Genomic DNA, 18,430 nt, shown 5'->3' on the forward strand with positions numbered 1-18,430 from the left:
ATAAATATGTTCTTAATAGTTTAATTTGATCAATTTTGGGTTTTGTGTGAAATTGAAAATTCTAGGGTTTATAATTGATCCGAATTGGGGATTTTTGTTCAATTGGGTTTAATTGATGAAATTGGCTTGTTGTTTTGATGAAATTGGTTATTCTAATCTGTTTTCAACAATGTGTGATGATCAATTCATCAATTTGTTTCAAAATTATCAAGTGGTTTTTCAAAAAAAATTTGGGTTTTTGTTAGAAACTCTATATTCGAGCCAATTTTGTGAAATTGAACCTAATTCGAACTGTGTTTACTGCATTAGTTCATGCATCACAACATTATTATTGTTCATGCATCATATAGATTTTTTATATGTTTTTATTGTGCTAACTTGCAGTCTGCCCTTGGTTTTGTTTTATTCTGGTCTTTTGGTTTTCTCTTTGTGTCTCTGTCCTTTCCTTAGCATCATGCCTAGGAAGACTAGAGCCCGTAGGACTATTTCCTCCTCTTTTCCATCCCTTCCTTCTTTTGATCGTGAGAAGTTTCCGAGTGAGAAAAACTAAGAGATTTTTGAGAAACTAAACCTTAAGAGAAAGATTTGGGCTGAGCGTTCTGTTCTCTTAGATGAACTTGATCCTGCCATTAGAGCAAACTTTGAGTGTCGGGGTTGGTTACCCTTGGTGGATATTTCTGATCCTCCTCCACCTTCTGCCTTGATTAGAGAGTTCTTTTCGAACATCTCTATCCGCATCTATGATTCCAACACTTTGGTAAAGAGTTAGATACGAGGCGTAGAGTACACCATTACTCCCTGGGTAGTGGCTGATGCTCTAGGGGTACCTCTGGTCCAGAATCCTGTTTATCCTTATGATGAGTCTCTCGAGTTGAGTGATGTCTTGTCTTACATCACTGGGACTTCTATCCAATGGGGTTCTGATCCTAAGATCACTTCTGCTGAGCTCTCCAGGTTGCATTATCTGTTCTTTAGGATAGCCTATCATTCTATCTGGCACATCTCTCATGTTCACACCATTCCTCTTGAGAGGTGTGTATTTTTGTATGCCTTGGTTACTGATGCTCCTAGTAGTTTTCCTCATCTCTTTCTTCGTTCTTTGAACGATGTTTATAGGAGTTGATCTACTACTCATGCTCTTGTGCATCCTATTTTTATTCATAGGATTTTGCTTTATCTTGTTCTTAGTGACTTCCCTTCCTCTGAGCTCGTTCATGTGATAGCTCCCATAGGTGCGTCTTTTCTTAGATAGAGGGTCGCTCATCTTCGAGCTGGTTCTAAACACCCTAGGTTTGAGTCGTCTGGTAGCACACCTCCTCCTTCTTCTTCTACAGGTCTTGCTGGTGAGGATGTTCTTGATCCAGTTGGTGATGATGCTGTTGCTGCTGATGTTCCTCCACCTCCTTCGACCGACTTTGATGTTCGTCGTACCCTGGAGACTGTCATAACCGTTCAGGCGGCTTATGGTCAGATTTTGGTGGACTTGCTAGATGAGATTCGTGCTCTGCGAGCCGACTTTGCACATCTTCATTCACCCTCACCACCTCCTTTTAATGGCGACTTGTGATTGCCCTTTGGCATTCCGTCACAAAAAGGGGGAATGGAGTTTTTGACTTGTAGAGGAGTTTTTGTAGCTAGGGGGAGATTTTTTTTTTTTTTTGAGGAGTTTGTGGAGTTTTTAGATTATATCTAGGTGCTTCATTTTGTATATCATTTTTGGGGATATTCATGTTAAGGGGAGTAACATTGATTGATATACATGTTATATTCATTGATTCTTGTTGCTTTATGATTCACTGCTTATTGATTTATATTTATGAGTTGTTCATTCATATATGTCTTTATTTTGTGTTGTGTGAATCTTACAAGAATGTTATACCTGTTGTTTTACTCTTTTCTGTCACACATGCGTTTATGCGTTTGTTGAGTATTTCAGGAATATACAGGTTGATTCAACAAAGCTGCTGTCTACACTTGTAACCGATGGATAGTAGTTAGGGTTGAATTTGAGTTTATGAGCATTATTTTTGTAAAGGGCTTTTTACTTGTAAAACTTTGAGCTTTTAATTTGGGTTTTGTCACGGATTGCCAAAGGGAGAGTTTGTTAGGTTCTAAAGGTTTAGGAATTTATGTATTTAAAACTCTAATTTGTAATATTGGCAAACCATGATCAAAACAATCTGTTTAGTCTTGTTAAAGTGTGCTCAAAGTTGTTTAATTATTGTAAAGTTGGAATCGAGAGACTGTAGATGCATTGGGGCATTTTGGTCTGGCTCAATCGATTGAAGAATAGATTCGATCGATTGAAAATCGATCAGATTGCGTTTTTCTACAGTTTTCCAACTCAGCCCTAACTCATTAAACGTTTAGGGTTTTATGTTTTTGCCCTAGGTATATAAGGCAAAACCCTAGCCACGTTTTTAGAGTTGCTCCAGTTGTATTGTTGCTCATACATTGCTGTTTTGTGTAAATCTCTTGTGAGATCTAGAGAAGCTTTCCTTTACACAAAGCTTAGGGTTTTCAAATTTGAGATTACTTCAACATCTTGATGATCAACTTGGTTACTACCATTGAAGCTTAAAGAATATCAAGCGTGGGTGCTTGTAGCTGATTGAAGAATTCAAGAAAGAAGGAGTTCGTGGATTCGAAGCTTGCACGGGGTCGTGTCAATAAGTTCTACTGATAGGTAGCATTAGGAAGTCGAGCAGGGAGCTTGTAAGTCTTTTTGTATGAACTTCAATTCTTTCATAGTGAATTCAGTTTTGCCTTGAGGATCGATGGGTAAAATCCTCCCCAGGTTTTTTACCGGTTTGGTTTTCCTAAGTGATCATATCTTGTGTTATTTATTATTCCGCTGCTATATATTCTTGATATGATTGTTTGATTGTTTTAACCTAGGATTGCTTAATTTGACTAAGTAACAACTTGGCTAATTAACTAGGCTACTCAATCTAGTTATGTTTTAAGGGGTCTAAATTTCCATCAGGTACATTGGCATCCTGATTAGCAGAATGAGGGGACATGGGATGCATGTGCCCCTAATACCTTACATTCCGAGTAGGAATCCTTCATTTGGAGACACGAGATTGAGTACATGCCAATTCCTCCAGGTCCTACTGGTGGTGGGGATTTGTTCTTGTTTCAGACTAGACATACTACCCTGCACCAGGGCAGGCTTCATTTGAGACTCCAGGATGGGTCCCAAGTTCTTTGGCTGGGTGAGTCGGTCCTTCTGTTAGTCTAGCTGCTGGTGATGGTACCGATGGCAGCAGTGCCAAATGCTTTGCAAATGACTCTATTAGAGATGATGACTCTCCTTAGATTATCCACTGTTGTTGTACCTTTATGATGTAGCCCCTGCGAAGGCATATATTCATTTCCTTGTACTCTTTCAGACATTGCCCCATGGTGGGCTAGATATGTATGTATTATATTGCTTCATTGTGGGCCTAGACTGTATTTTGATATTGCCTCTTGGTACGCCTTTGGACATGTATGTATTATTGCCCCATTGTGGGCCCAGACTATGTTATGATATTGCTTCTTCATAGGCTTAGATGTATGTGTTGACATTGCATCTTGGTAGGCCTCTGGACATGCATGCATTATTGCCCTATTGTGGGACCAAACTATATTTTGATATTGCCTCTTGGTAAGCTCAAATGTATGTGTTGACATTGCCTATTGGTAGGCTCAGATGTATGTAAGGATATCACTTCTTGGTAGGCCTAGATATATGTATTGACATTGCCTCTTGATAGGCTTCTTGTATGTGTTAACATTGCCTTTTGGTAGGCTCAAATGTATGTTTCTTAATATTGCCTCATGGTAGGCTTCTTGTATGTGTTAACATTGCCTTTTGGTAGGCTCAGATATATGTTTCTTAATATTGCCTCATGGTAGGCTCAGATGTTTGATCTTAACATTGCCATTTAGTAGGCTTAAATATATGTATTGACATTGCCTCTTGGTAGGTTGTAGACACCGCATTTTGTACCCCTTACAACTCAAGCCCCCATTCCCTAATGATGTTGAAATTCTAAGACCCAAGGTTGGTTTAGGACCTGATCAGATTACAAATTGATTTGAGAGGTGTTAAAATGGAAGATATAAATTTTTATGAATCGATTAGATTACAAAGAAAACTCTCGACCTATGTACACAGGCATGAACCTGCATACACAGGCACAAGCCTGTGCACGCAAGTAGGATTTCAAAAACCTATGAAAGGTAAGTTTTCTGCATTAAAGACTAAGATTTGGAATGAATCCCACATTGTTTGGGAGCTATTCCAAACCCCAATTTTCACAATATAAATAGCCTTACATGGTAGATTTTCAAAAAGATAGAGAAAATCCTAAGGGAAAACCTAAGGTTCACTAGAAATAGTGAATCAAAGAGGGAGTTTTTCACAAAACGTCCTCAAGTAAATTTTATTTGATTGGGGCCTTTTCTAGCCTTGATCTTTGAGTTTTGAAGTTTACTAATCACTTTTTATTGATTGTGAATAGATTTAACTGAGGGGAATGGCCAAAATCAAGCTTGTAAAGCTTCTTGTTTGAGGTATGAAGTTCTAACTTTTTCTTTTTATTTTTGCCTTTTCTTTTACGTTTTAATATGTTTCTTTGCTTTGTTTATGCTTATATATGTTTGTTTAGTTTAGGTTTAGTTTGTTTTCTATCTTAGAAGCATGTTAGGTTGTTAGATTTACAGTTTTAAAGCTTTGCTCTGTTTTTTTGCATTTCTGTTTCTGGTTTAGGGTGTGTCTGTGTGCGCATGCTACTTGCATGTGTATGCAGGCTCAAAATATACGTATGCATACAACTGACTTGCATACGCAGGCCTATGTATACATATGCATACTCATGCCCAGAAACTTTAATTTTGAGCTTTTTTGCTTCTATTTATTCCTTTATTTTACATAATATGTCTCTGTTTGGTTCCCTTTTTATGTTTTGAAGTCTCTATTCCTCTGTTTAATAACTTGTTTTCCTTTATCATATTAGGGCTAGGGTTTTCTTTGTATTTCTTGCTTTGATGCCATAAACATGCATTCAAATGCCCACTCATTGACGCCATAGGTGTTGAGATGCAACAAGGTAGGTAAGGTAAGTTATGCATTCACGTGAACATATATTGTTTGTTAGACGGGTTTTATTTTCTTTTGTTAAACATATATATGCAAGTTTGAATGCCATGCTTTGATTGATGATATGATTTGTTGCTGCCTTATTCGAGATGATATATTTACCATGCTAGATGAATGTTAGGGTTTATGATGTGATGATATGCATGATTAGATGTATGATAGGGTTCGTGATGTGATGACAAGCATGATCAATGTATGATTACGGATGTTTGATTCCATTTTTATTGTTAGATTAATGTTAGTGTGTGTGTGTGAGTTTAGAATAACAATATTGAGTGTGTCTTTAATGAGATTAAGACATAAGACATAATGAGAGGAAGCCAACCTTAGGGTTGGGCGGTTTTAAGTGCCTAACACCATCCCAAGACCATACCTAAACTCCAAACCCATATTTTTGGTAGTAAGATAAAAAAAAAAGCTCCTTCCTCAAGAGGATGCTATATATATGGTTCCTAGACCATTGCAAAAATTAGGTGGCAACTCCCCGGCCCATTGTGTTCACAGTGGCGACTCCACTAGGGATTATAAGTTTAATTCCTATTTGTCTTGTTTCTTAATCTTGAGAAAGGCTTATTCAATACTTGTTTGCACACACATCACATGGTTCTTTTGTCCCTTTACCTTGGTTGGTGATGAGTGGGAAGATGGAAAGCTCCATTCGGGCCCAAGTCTTTCGAAGTTCATCCCATCAACTCACAATCAATGCCATCGCCTATAATGGGCTTTGAGTACGTTAAAGGTTTGCCACCAATCCACAAAGGTCCTCTTAGGCTCTTGGTTGGAATCATGACCCATCTAGTTGTGAGTGACCTACTTATCTATCCCTTTAGCCTTAAGGAGCTTACCCACACTTAGAGAGATCCTAGATCCTCTCAAAAGAGGATACCATTTATATATCTCTTGTTTGTTCAACCATATACCTTGTGTTCACCTAATTCTAAAGGACAAATAAAAGATATAAAATTAGGGGATGACCCAAGAGTTATGGTATACCCTAAGATGTTTAAGATAAAAGGGGGCCCAAAGGTGATGAATACATTATAAACCCATGTTTGAGACACAGGGGTTGAAAAATCTCTAAGAACATTTTAATGAAAGCCCATGAGTGATAGATGAGAGCATTATTGTAAATGGACCAAAACCCAATAAAACAAGGGGCAAGGTTCATGAGAGGGAAGGGAGACTTTTTGCAATTAAGCCTTCATTAAAATGGACTTAAAGACTTTCTAAGAACATCTAAAAAATCTAAAAGGAACCTTTTAATTTGGACAAGGACTTAATGAAAATGAGACTTCTTTTCAGGCACCATTGCACCAATAAGGTCAAGAAAACACGTCCCTATTCCAATTTTGAGTTGAGAAAAGCATAGAAGGCATTTGGTCAAGATTGAGGACACATATCAAGAAGACGTAGAGGAGGAAGTATCTCCAGCAACAATTGCCACTCTGATTAGCGATGAGGTCGCACAAAAGACATTCTAGGCAATGGAAGAACAAAGCAACGTTCTCAAGAAGATGGGGAGTCACCTCACCAAGATAGAAGAAGCCAAGTTGAAAAAGGCTGCACGTGTAGAGGTTCTCGATGATGAAGAAGTAGAAGATTGGGATGAAAAAGACAACGCTAATTATGAAAGGAATAAACAATTTGAGAAACTCATGGTAGAAATCATAGCCATGAGGGAAAAGATGCAGCTAGCCTTTCGCAAGGCCCCAGGGATGGATGATTGTCTCTATAACATGGGGGCCATAAGCTCCAAAACTCCTATTGCACTACCTCTAAAGTTCAGTATTTCTGATGCAGACAAGTTTGATGGAACTGGGGATCCAAAGCAACATGTTAGGAGGTACCTAAGCATTGCTGAAATGAAATGGTTGGAACTTTGCACACCTTTCCTCTCTCACTCATGGGGGGCGCATCAAGGTGGTATTATAGCTTAGATCCTAGGAAGACTAAAGTATGGAATGAGCTAGTGGAGTTGTTTATGGATCAATTCATCTTCAACACCATGATTGATGTGAGTCTAAGGGATTTGGAGACCACTAAGCAAGGAGTGGGGGAAACATTCTTCGAATACATGACAAGGTGGAAGGGAAAAGCATCTAGGATGGTTAATAGGCCAAATAAGAAAGACTAAATCAACATGATTATCAAGAATTTGCTTTCGGCGTATAATAGTAGGCTCTTGTCATTGCCTATTAGTTCTTTTGGGGAATTGTGTGATTGTGGAACTAGGATAGAGGATGCCATTAACAGTAGACAATTGGAGAAGGGTGAAAGCAAAACTCCAATCAAGAAGACATACAAAGGAGGAGTAACTGTCGTTAAAGCACCCAATCCTATGAATGTAAGTGCCATCATACCTCAACAAACCTTAGCCTACCCAAGCTTCACAAAGAAAGCTCGCCGAGAATTTTCCGACCTAGGAATGACCCTCACCTAAGCATATGAAAATTTGTCTTCTGAAGGATTCATCAAGCCTCTAGATCCTACACCCATGCCTAATCTCGTACATCCCACTTGGAACCTAAATGACTATTGCCATTTCCACCAAAAACCCAGACATAAAATCGACAATTGTTTTTGCTTCAAACATGAAATACAAGACATCATAGACAATGGAACTCTTCTAAATCCCAACATCATCACCAAGCCTAGCATTAGGAAGAACCCTTTGCTTGATTATCACTGAGTTCCTCCTCCATATCATAATTGGGTACAAATAGATGAGGTCAAATGGGATTGTTCAAAGTTGATAGAGGCCATGGAGGTTAATGACATAGAAGTCCATGGAATATGGGATGAAGAAGATGAAATTTTGAAGAATACGATGGCTATATGAGGGATACTTCCCAAAGGAATAAACAAGCTAAAGAAAAGAGTCATAAGAAGACAATGTGGCAAACATTACTAGCAAGGGGAAGCACTATAAACCATCTTTTTTGGAGAAGGATCACCCTAGTAGGGACATAGGAGAAGAGTCTAGGCCTACAAAACCCAAAGGGAAAGAAGAGAAAGAAGAAGAAGATTAAGTTTTGACTCAATTGAAGAAAACTCAAGCTTGTGTATCGGTATGGGGATTGTTTATGGCTTCTCACAAGCATCGTAGTGCTCTCTTAGATGCTTTTACACTTAAGACATATCAACACATCAACTAGAAGTCTCCACTTCCATGATTAAGATAAACCATCTTAGTTAGTGTGTTGTAGTCTTCACAGATGAAACGCCTAATTTCATCACCGACTACAAACTATATTTTGAGTTTACAAGGAATTTGTGATTTATATCTTCTATAACTAAATCACATAAACCACATACAATGCATCTCAAGGACTATGATAATGTCTCATTAGTTCATTTATAAATAGTCCCATATAATTAAATAGTTTAATTATTTATAATATGCCAATAAATTGGATTTTAGGACACAAACCCTAACACTTGGTAACTTCTCATGCTAGGCTATATCCTCAATTTAAGCCCATCTCTTGAATTTTTGCCCATTTTCACCCATTTTCATCTTTTTGGGCTTTCATTTTATTTTTTATTTTTTATTTTCATATTTTCACTTGGGGGCTTCATTTGACTTGATTGGCCCATAACTTTGTCATTTGTTGTTGTTGTTGTTGTTGTTTTTTTTTTTTTTTTTTTCAATTAGGGACTCATTTGATGGAATCAAATATTGGAGGTCACCTAGCATGAGATTCTTGTAACCATCTAACCCGCCTCAGTGTGGGGGGTAATCCTTGATTGGGTTAAACAAGAAAAGAATTCAACAGACTCAATTGGGCTAGCAAGGGATATTTCTCTACAAACGGGATGGTAGTGAAATGAACGCCTTTCTCTGTCATTCTAAGTGCTTACTTCTTAGCCTAAGGAGCTTGAGTGTCAAATTATAAATTTGGGTAATTTTTTTTTTTTTTTTAAATATTTTCTTTCTGGCCTAAGGGGCTATTAAGCAATATAACTGTTTGGGTAGCTGAAACAAATGCCTCCATCATTTTAGATCCAATTAGTTGTTCAATGAAGCTTAAACATATGGTCATTCATTGACCCTAGTAAGGGATAGCCATTTCACTCAAACAACTCTTCCCCCACAAAAGGGGGTTTGGCATTGATTTGCCATTCTTAAAAGATGCATGCATTTCAAAAAATAGATTTTCATGATTTGATATTTTGATTTAAGCCTTTATGCTTTGATTTTATTCTGGAAAACACATGTTGAGAAAAATGGACCAGATTGCAATAAACCTAAGCCAACCAAGATGAGAGAAGGTTTTGTTGGGATAGTGTTTGGGATGAGGTGACAAGGCCGAACCTGGGTTCTAGTGTCTCCAATGAATGGCATTCCCAATATCCAGAAGCACTTGCAAAGATCCATATAGGGGATGAAGGTCTTCACATGTCAAAGAAACCTTAGATGCTTAACTTTAATTTTGGCATACACCTTTTGGATGAAGATTTTCTGATCTATGGTGAAGATTCTTATGAAGTACAAGCAACGAGCTTCATCTTTATGTCAATCATTGAGATGACTAGTCTAGGCAACAGGCCACATTAAGGACCTAAGAAAGGCAATATAAGAACAACAAGAAAGGTTGTTAATGTAATTTTGATGGGGCACTACCAGCTAGATGCAGAGGAAGCTAGTGGCTCTCTGATCGTATTATCACAAATGCTTAGATGTTTTGTCGTCACTATTCACTAAAGAATGTGATGTGAGTGACATCCCATTAGCTTGATTAAAGCAAGTTCCTGAAAAGGAAATTGAATGGAGTTAGTGACATATCAAGACAATGCTAAACCCGATAAAGCTAGAAGAATTTTATCCCTCATTCGGGGCCAAATTTAATCCCTTCGCTCTTCCACCATGGTTCATATGTTGGCACTCATCATGAGCAGGTTCTGACACTGTATCACTGAAGTAGCCAAAGCTGATCTTTTATGCACCCGAGAATTATCAAGTGAATCGCCATGGCTGAGGTGGTCCTAATATTGTTGGGAATGATCATTTCTCCCTAAATGAAGGCTTTGTTTGCCTTTTCCGTTATCAATCTGGAAATCAAACTTCCAAGGAATGCTTTAAGCAAGTTACTAGATCTTCTGATGGTCTTACAAAGAAATTGAGACTGTGGCTCAAGCTAAAGCTCAAGATGCTACCTAGACTATTGTCTAGAAGTCCATTCAAAGAGGAGAGGCCGTACAAAAAAAGTTGCCCTAGTGTGGCATTTTCCATGGTCTCTCAATCACTTTTATAACTTGGTGAGAGGCTTAACTGAATGATGTAGGGATTTTCAAATCAAGAAACCTGAAGAAATCCCAAGATATTTGGAAAAAGAAAATATTTTGTTTAGGAAGACCCGAAGGAACCACCTAGACTACTTGAAGGTGAAAGAATGCTTTTTCTAAGGAAGACCTAAAGGAACCACCTAGACTACCTTAAGGTGAAAGAAAATTTTCCGAGGGAAACCTAAAGGAAAAAAACCCACTACAGTAAGTTGATGAAAACCAAGTTTAAGTTGGTTAATCTTGCTTGAAAGATGTTGGGTTCTTCTTACCCTTTTGGGATGCTTTGATAGAAAAGCTTGCAAGCTATATGGATCAACTCCAACTTCTGGCAGAATTCCTCACCTAGACTTGCAGTAGTTAGTCTTCATGGACAATGTGGGAGCTCTACAATGGATTTTTAGTGGTCTTATGGGAATGAGACCACAAAAATTATTCCATAGTATCATATTGAGAGCACCCATAGGCTCGATCTTCTTCTAGTATGTATGGACGTCTTGTGGATCACTAATCTCTCTTTTAATGCCTCAACAGAATTGACTGGTACTGAAATTTGAGATAGAGAATTCAATGCCCTTGGTGGCTTCCATAAAGGAAATTGGTCAACATTATGGTAGTGGACAACTCAAGTCATACTTTTCCTGCTTGACTTTTTGATAGCCGAAGCAAGTTCCTAGAAAGGAAATTCAAAAGAATAGAGGCTAGCTAGAAATCTTGACCCTGAAGGGACTCGACAAAATTGAAAATACGTAAGCCCTCGTCCAATAGATTGGCTTTATGCATCCTTTTAATTGTCTACTCCCATGTCCAACATAGGTGTCTTATGTTGGTTGATTGAGATGTTGCATCCACAAAGTAATCAAAGTAGGGTTATTGCAATCTTTAACTTCTTGGAGTGGGTTCTTGAGTAAGTTACTCATGGCTCATGCATTCAGGAATGGCTCAAAAAACCTCCATCATGGCCTCCATTGAGGTGAATCCCTACAAAAAGAATGTGGGCATGATTAGTAAAGGATTGTCCCCTAGCTGGGATCCAATAAGATTAGAGATGCTTAGCCTCTTTCATCAATGCCTAAAAAATTGGCTATGTCACAAAGAACATGGATGACCTGTCGATCTTGTGGAGACAGTCCTATGTGGGATTTGTAGAAGAATTCATGATGCTTTCTCGACCATTGGCTTCATCCTTTTTTACATGAGAGAAGAATCGAGAAAAATTATTCCCTAGTATGGCATTTTTCCGGTTCTTTGACCATCTAAATGGCCTCTTGAAGATTCCTAGCTAATATGAACCATGACTACTTGGTCTTTTTAAGTGTAGCACTAGCAGTACACTTGCTCCAAAGGAGATCTGGATCCCAAAAAAGTCTTTAGACTGGGGCGAGCTTCAACATCCTCCCTATTCTCAGTGTCTTCTTGAAAATTTCATGCCACCGGTTAACAACATCAACTAAATCTTGGGGGTGAAGCCAGTGGTGCCTCAAGAAACACTACAAGCAAGAAATTGGCTATGTATCGGCTTAATCTCGAGAGCCCACCATCTGGTCTAATTTCCAAACTTGGAAGTAGTGTCAAGGAAGTTCCACAGTTTTTCTCGGAGCAATAATGAAAAAGAAATCCCTTTGAGATGAATAACCCATATTTCTTCCTAAGGTCATTTCTCTTCAACTTGTGATTAACAAAATTTGACAAAGGTCTCCTCACAAGGCGTGGGAACCCAACAAAAAATGCCCTGCTATAAGGGCATGCCAAGCCCGATTAATCTGTCTCCTACCACCTTGGGTTCGATGTGAGCTCTTAGTTGAGGCTTTGTGAGTTTCAGTGTGCATGCCCAAAGGGCTAATTCTGGAATTCCTTTCCTCATCCTCTTCTTCCATTTTCTATCAACTGGAATGTCTAGGAGCTACCATAATGTCAAGAAAATGATGGTGTGAGCATTCAATAGCAATTCATGCATATTCCTTTCTAGTTTCAAATGCCAAGTGGCAATAGGCTTGACCAAATCATCTTGAAAAGCCCATACATGAATCAAGACTTCGGTTTGCAACTAAATGACAAAAACTGATTCCCATTTTGTAATCCCCCAAAGAATGTTGGCTTTTAATTGAAATGGTCCATTGCTTTTGTTCAGTATTTGACTCACTTTTCATTCTTGCCACCTATCCTTTTGTACAAGCTTCGAGACGCAAGGATCTTGAACTTCCCACATGTTATCTCACACCTCAAGAAAGAATGGGATAGTAAGGAGTTGGGATTACAATTGAGATATTTCCATGGTGGAAACAAAAAACCAAAGCACATGTTAGTTTTATGTCCAAATGCTTTAAGCATGCCCCTATTTCAAATTGCAATTAAGGGGGAGAAGTTCTATGATTTGGACTTCTTGTCATTGAATGGGTTTCTAAAGTGATGCAAAACCTAACATAACCTCATCATGGCAAGCGACTGAATATTTGCATAGGATTTGAAAAATCTTGGGATAAACCCCTTTTTCACAATGAAAATTTTAAGGTACAACACCTTGTCCTTTTTTAGGAGAAATTTGGCACAGTTTGTATAGCAAAGGTTTTTGCAACAATTATAGCAAATACAAAGCTCTTTCTTTGATACAATATTCACAATGATCCTTGGACAAAGAAAACAATTTTGATACAAAGACATTTGATAGAAGGAAAGCAAGGTTTGATCCTTTTGGCAATTTTGAAGAAACATTTGGCCTTGTGCCTATCTCTATGGAAAGATCCAGTTACTTCTCACCCAATTCATTATTTGTACAATTAGGTGAAAGATATCACGGATGGATGCCTGCCCTTGTAGGGTCAGGAACCTTTAGGACTTAGGTGGATACTAATCCACTAGCAGTTTTGGGACCACTCCTCCTAGGGTTTCATAATGTTATGCAAGCATGCAAAGATCATACCTTCATTTGAGAATTGTTCCCTTGCAACTGAAATACTTATGAACATGCTTTTATCATTTTCAAAATTTTGGCTTGAACCCTTGATCAGGTTTTCATTATGGTGAGTTTCTATAGTGATGTTAGATTTAATGCTTAAGCTTGGCAAGTAACCGGAAATTTCATAGCATACTTGAAATTTCAGGATGTAACCCTCTCTTTTGATTATGAAAAGAACAATTTTTTACAAAACTTTGGCTTTTTACAATGCCCCCCCCCCCCCCCCCCCCTCCCCTCTAAAAAAACTGCACTATATACATGAGGCCTTTTACAATACAAGGACATTCAAATTTACACAATGTAGAGGTTTCATTCTAGACAAACCTCACCTTCTCAGAAAAGATCTTGGACTTTTGGCAATGTCCTCTTTGATGCAGAGTTCCGGATACTTGCCACAAATTTTATCTATACACATTTACATGACAGAGCCATTATTGTATGCATGCATGCCCTTATAGGGTTGGAAACCCCTAGGGTTTAGATATGATCTAATGTGCAAGCAATGCAGTCGCTTTCCCTACAGGTTGTTCATAAGAGTTGTGCAAGCAGGATGGAAGGAACTTGGAATAGAGCACCACTTTCCAATGCAAGCGAGAATGCATAACCTGGAAACAGTAAATAGACACTTTTCCCTAGAATCATTTTGAAAGCAATCCTAGCAAGGATATCCTACCCTAGGCTTGGATGTTCACTCATCTTGGCTTTTCCTAGTGCTCAAGGGAATTTGACTTACTGTAGGCCAACTATGAGACACGACTTAACTGGTGAGTTGGTCCTAATCTTTTTGAATTTAATACCAATCCTATGTTAAGAAAAAAGGTCGTTTTTCCTAATCTAATATGTATGGATAAAAAATCTTGATTCTTGAGTTCAAAAGTCTAGTTACGTGTGGGTAAAGTATTAGGCAACCCATAATGCCTATCCAATGACAGTCCTTTCTCTTTGTAAAATCTTAATTTTCGGACATTGGAAATTAAAAACAAGCTATTCGCATTAGCTTTTAGGGGTTTAAATGAATTGGGCTTTAAGGTTTGATTTTGGAAAGGGTGTGATCTTGATTGATGCTTCCCTAGTGTGTTTGGAATCATTGTCAAATTTCCACGACGAAAATCCAGCAGCATTTCACCTTATTTTCGTGGTAGAAATCTGGCAACGCTTTGCCTCGGGTGGGTCTAGCACACAAAACACTATTCTCACCAAGCTTTCACTGTGAGAATACAACAATGGAGGTGCCCCATATTCGCAGTGAAAATTTGGTAAAGTTTCACATTTGGGGTGCTATGGCATACAGGTAGGGTTTCACGCCTGTGTATACGGCATGTGCCAACATGCTCATGCTAAGACGAGCTAGAGCCCCTTAAAGCAGCAAGCATATTGATATGTGTCACATACACAGGGAAACCAATGTCACTTAGGTGACATGAATTGAGATAATCATACTACGATGATCATGCACACAATATAGTGTGAATATGCACTTATAGCATATACCCACACTACAAGGTCAAGAGCACTCATAACTAGAAAGGATCACTGTCTTAGCCATAAGAGTCCATCATACAAAGTGCACGATCACCCACAAATAAGCATATATAGATATACATACATCATGCATAATGCTATCACACGAAGCGGGAAAAGTAAAGCAGACATTGCCTACATTCCAAGGGTATAGTCCTACAAGGTACGTGAAATGTAAATCAAATATTGCCATACCTAAGGAACGTGGCCCAAGCAAGGTACAAGAAAGATAAAGGATACATGGAAACAAAACCCTAGTACATGATTCTAGAGAAAAGGCTAAGAGAGAGAGAGGGAGGAAACCACTCAAGAAGGCTAGACCTCCTAATCTACAGAACATTGCCCTTTTTGGGCTTGCATTCTTGCCCTTTTAGCTTGCATCTTAGAAGTCGCGCCCTCACTCTAGGCATCCTTGCTTCAAGCGTGTACATGCAATGGCAAAGGAAACAAGCGAGCGGACAAGCAAAGAAACGACTAGAAAGAAAGCATGCAAAAGGACAAACTATCAATGAGAGCCAAACGAGGGCAAACAAGCATGTTATCAAACAAAAAAGGGTGTCTTAGAAGACAAATGTAGGTCTAGATCGAGTGTCAATAGTTCCATGGGATTGGAGTACAGACGACACATGTGCCATCAAGCAAAGTTCCTAAAAGGACAGGTGTGAACCCGTACGAGATTGTAGGAACTAGGCTTGATGACACAAAGATGCATGCATGAACATATAGACGAACATGCAAAGATGCAAAGAAACAAAGAGAGCCAAACAAGATGGCACAAAGCAAGCAAGGCAGGCATATCATCACACAAAGTGGAGAAAGGTATGCATCGAGCAAACCAACATCACAAAGGTGCGTTCTCATAAATGGTTACATCCAAACAATCCATAAGAGGGACAAATGCAACCAAACAAGCGGGTGACCCCAAAGACCAAAAAGCACAAACCCATGGAGCGAACAAAGCATGGAAAGAACCTAGATCTAGACAAACAAACATGGATCTAGAGCATAGAAGCAAACAAGCATACACATGCATAAAGGAAATGATCCAAACCCTTTAATACAGGCCTAGGTGTATGGATGTAGGCCTAAACCACAAGACCTAGATCTACACCTTACATATGGGCCAAAACACAAGAAAAATGCATAACAAGAGATAAAAGGCTATAAAAGCACAAGGCATAGCATCCAACAAGTAGATCTAGGCACATAGACATGGCAAGGAGCACATAAAAATATAGATCCAGGCATAAACATGACAAGGAGCACATAAGCATATAGATCTAAGCATAGATATGGCAAGGAGCACATGAACATATAGATCTAAGCATAAACATGGGAAGAAGCACATAAATATGTAGATCTAAGCATAAACTTGGCAAGTAGCACATAAACATGTAGATCCAAGCATAAAGGAGCACATAAGCATGTATATCTAAGCACAAACATGGGAAGGAGGCACATAAACATGTAGATCTAAGCACAAACATGGTACTTGGGCATATCCTAGCCCAAGAAGGCTAGGCCAACATTGTCAAAGAAATAAAACATGTTAGAAAGTAAGGAGACATGCTAGAAAAGCTATAAAACAAGCTAGGAGGCAAGATAAAGTAAGATATATACCATGAAAAGAAATAAAACATATTATAAAGCAAAGAGTGTAGATTGTAGCCAAAAAACTACATCTACACCATTAAAACCTCAAATCCAAGATCCTAAGATCAAGGAGAGGAAAAAGAGTGCAAGAACACTACCCCTTGATTGTTGAGAACATAGAGAAATCAAAGGTTTTTGGATGGGTGTTGAAAGTGAATTTAAAGAAGAAAAGAGAGACAATCTGCCCAAAAAAGTCTACAAAATGCCCAAAATCAATTTTTTTTTTTTTTTTTTTTGGTTTGAAGGAGGTATGGGGGTTAAATAGATGCTTGGCATGCTTCCCGAGGCTCGGCACACCTTTAAGGTGTGCCAGGTCAGCCCGGAGGCCACTATATGTGTGCCGGGTTGGGTATGTTGACATTAACAATTTTTCCTTTTTCCTGCCTGACTTCGATCGCATATTAGAAGGCCTTCCCAGACTTCAATTAAGCTGATATTATTGTCACTAAAAAGGTCTAGATGTCTGGCTTCTAGAACACAAAAGAAATTGAAATTCCAACAGTCGGACCAAATGTTATGACCTCAAGAAGCGTGCTGACGCACTCTGCACAGTTTTCAAGATATCTTAACCGTTTTTAACTCTGGTTTTGACCCAAGAATTGTTGTTGGAAAGGAATTCAACGATCTTCACAATGACACTTGTTTCAACTGGTTCTAATGGTCGAATCAAAATTATGGTTTTTGGGGCCCTTGGGAGTCAACCTCAAGTCAAACTTGGTCAAAGTTGACGAAAATCTCCGAGTAGCTTAGATTTGATGTAAAATCATAAAAAATGTAGTCTAGGGGTGATTTCAACTATCTTTGACTTTTGTTCAACACAAGGTTGACTAAGGGTGATGATTGTGGGCGCAAGCGCCCATGACGGGTCAACCTTGCTTGAGTGAGTACGCCTTGGCCTAAGGTGGACCATGGTAAAGAGTGAAATGGAGTTGTCACCTTGTTTAGGTCTAGGAATTGTAAATATAGTGCATTTCATGGAAGGACTAATATTTACTAGAGCACATGTCTGAAGCTAAGGTATAAGGATAGGAAGGTGTTAGCACCCAACTCGTGGGCCTGCTTCCACTTATTGTGTTCCAAATCTTAATCTCACTAAAGGCAAGTTTAATATGTTATCCTAACTTACACACACACTAGCATGCATCTAAGACATAGAACATGGAATAATCATTCCAAGCTTAATCATTCACCTATCAAGGCATGTAAGCACATATCTACAAGGGCAAAACATCACAAGGCAGATTCAATCAAATATGTTATAACATATAAACCTCAAAAACATGAGATTCAATTAAGCATATCATAGTCATCACCCATATCATGCTCAACAACCGAAAGAATGCATGTTCATATAATAATGCATGACTCTCATTAAAAAATAATAATAATAATAATAATGCATGACTTACATTGCTTACCTCACTGCATCACAGCACCATGCATGATCATATTCATATTCATGCTCATGGCATTCAAACCCTCTAAGACCCTAACAAACATCAAATAAATAAAATGAAACAAAACAAAACTAAATATAAAGACAGTGACTCAAGGACAGACAAAATAGGTTAAACAGAGACTAAAACATGTGAATAAAACAAAAGGAACAAGTAAACAGAAGCAAATTAGGGTTTCTAGGCAAAAGTATGCATGCGCATACATAGGGCATGCATGTACATCCCAACTGTATGCGTACATATGCTACGAGTATGCGTACGCATGCAAGTAGCATGCGTACCCATACACACTCGAGGCAAGAGCCACAGATGAACACCACAGAGATGTATCCTTTTAGCTCGTAAGAGCACCTTGTTTGTTTGGTTGATGGTTGAGGCCGTTGGTCATGTTTTTTTTTTTTTTTTTTTTTT

This window comes from Quercus suber, unplaced genomic scaffold (assembly GCF_002906115.3).
Source record: "Quercus suber isolate HL8 unplaced genomic scaffold, Cork oak 2.0 scaffold_434, whole genome shotgun sequence".
Classification (NCBI taxonomy): domain Eukaryota; kingdom Viridiplantae; phylum Streptophyta; class Magnoliopsida; order Fagales; family Fagaceae; genus Quercus; species Quercus suber.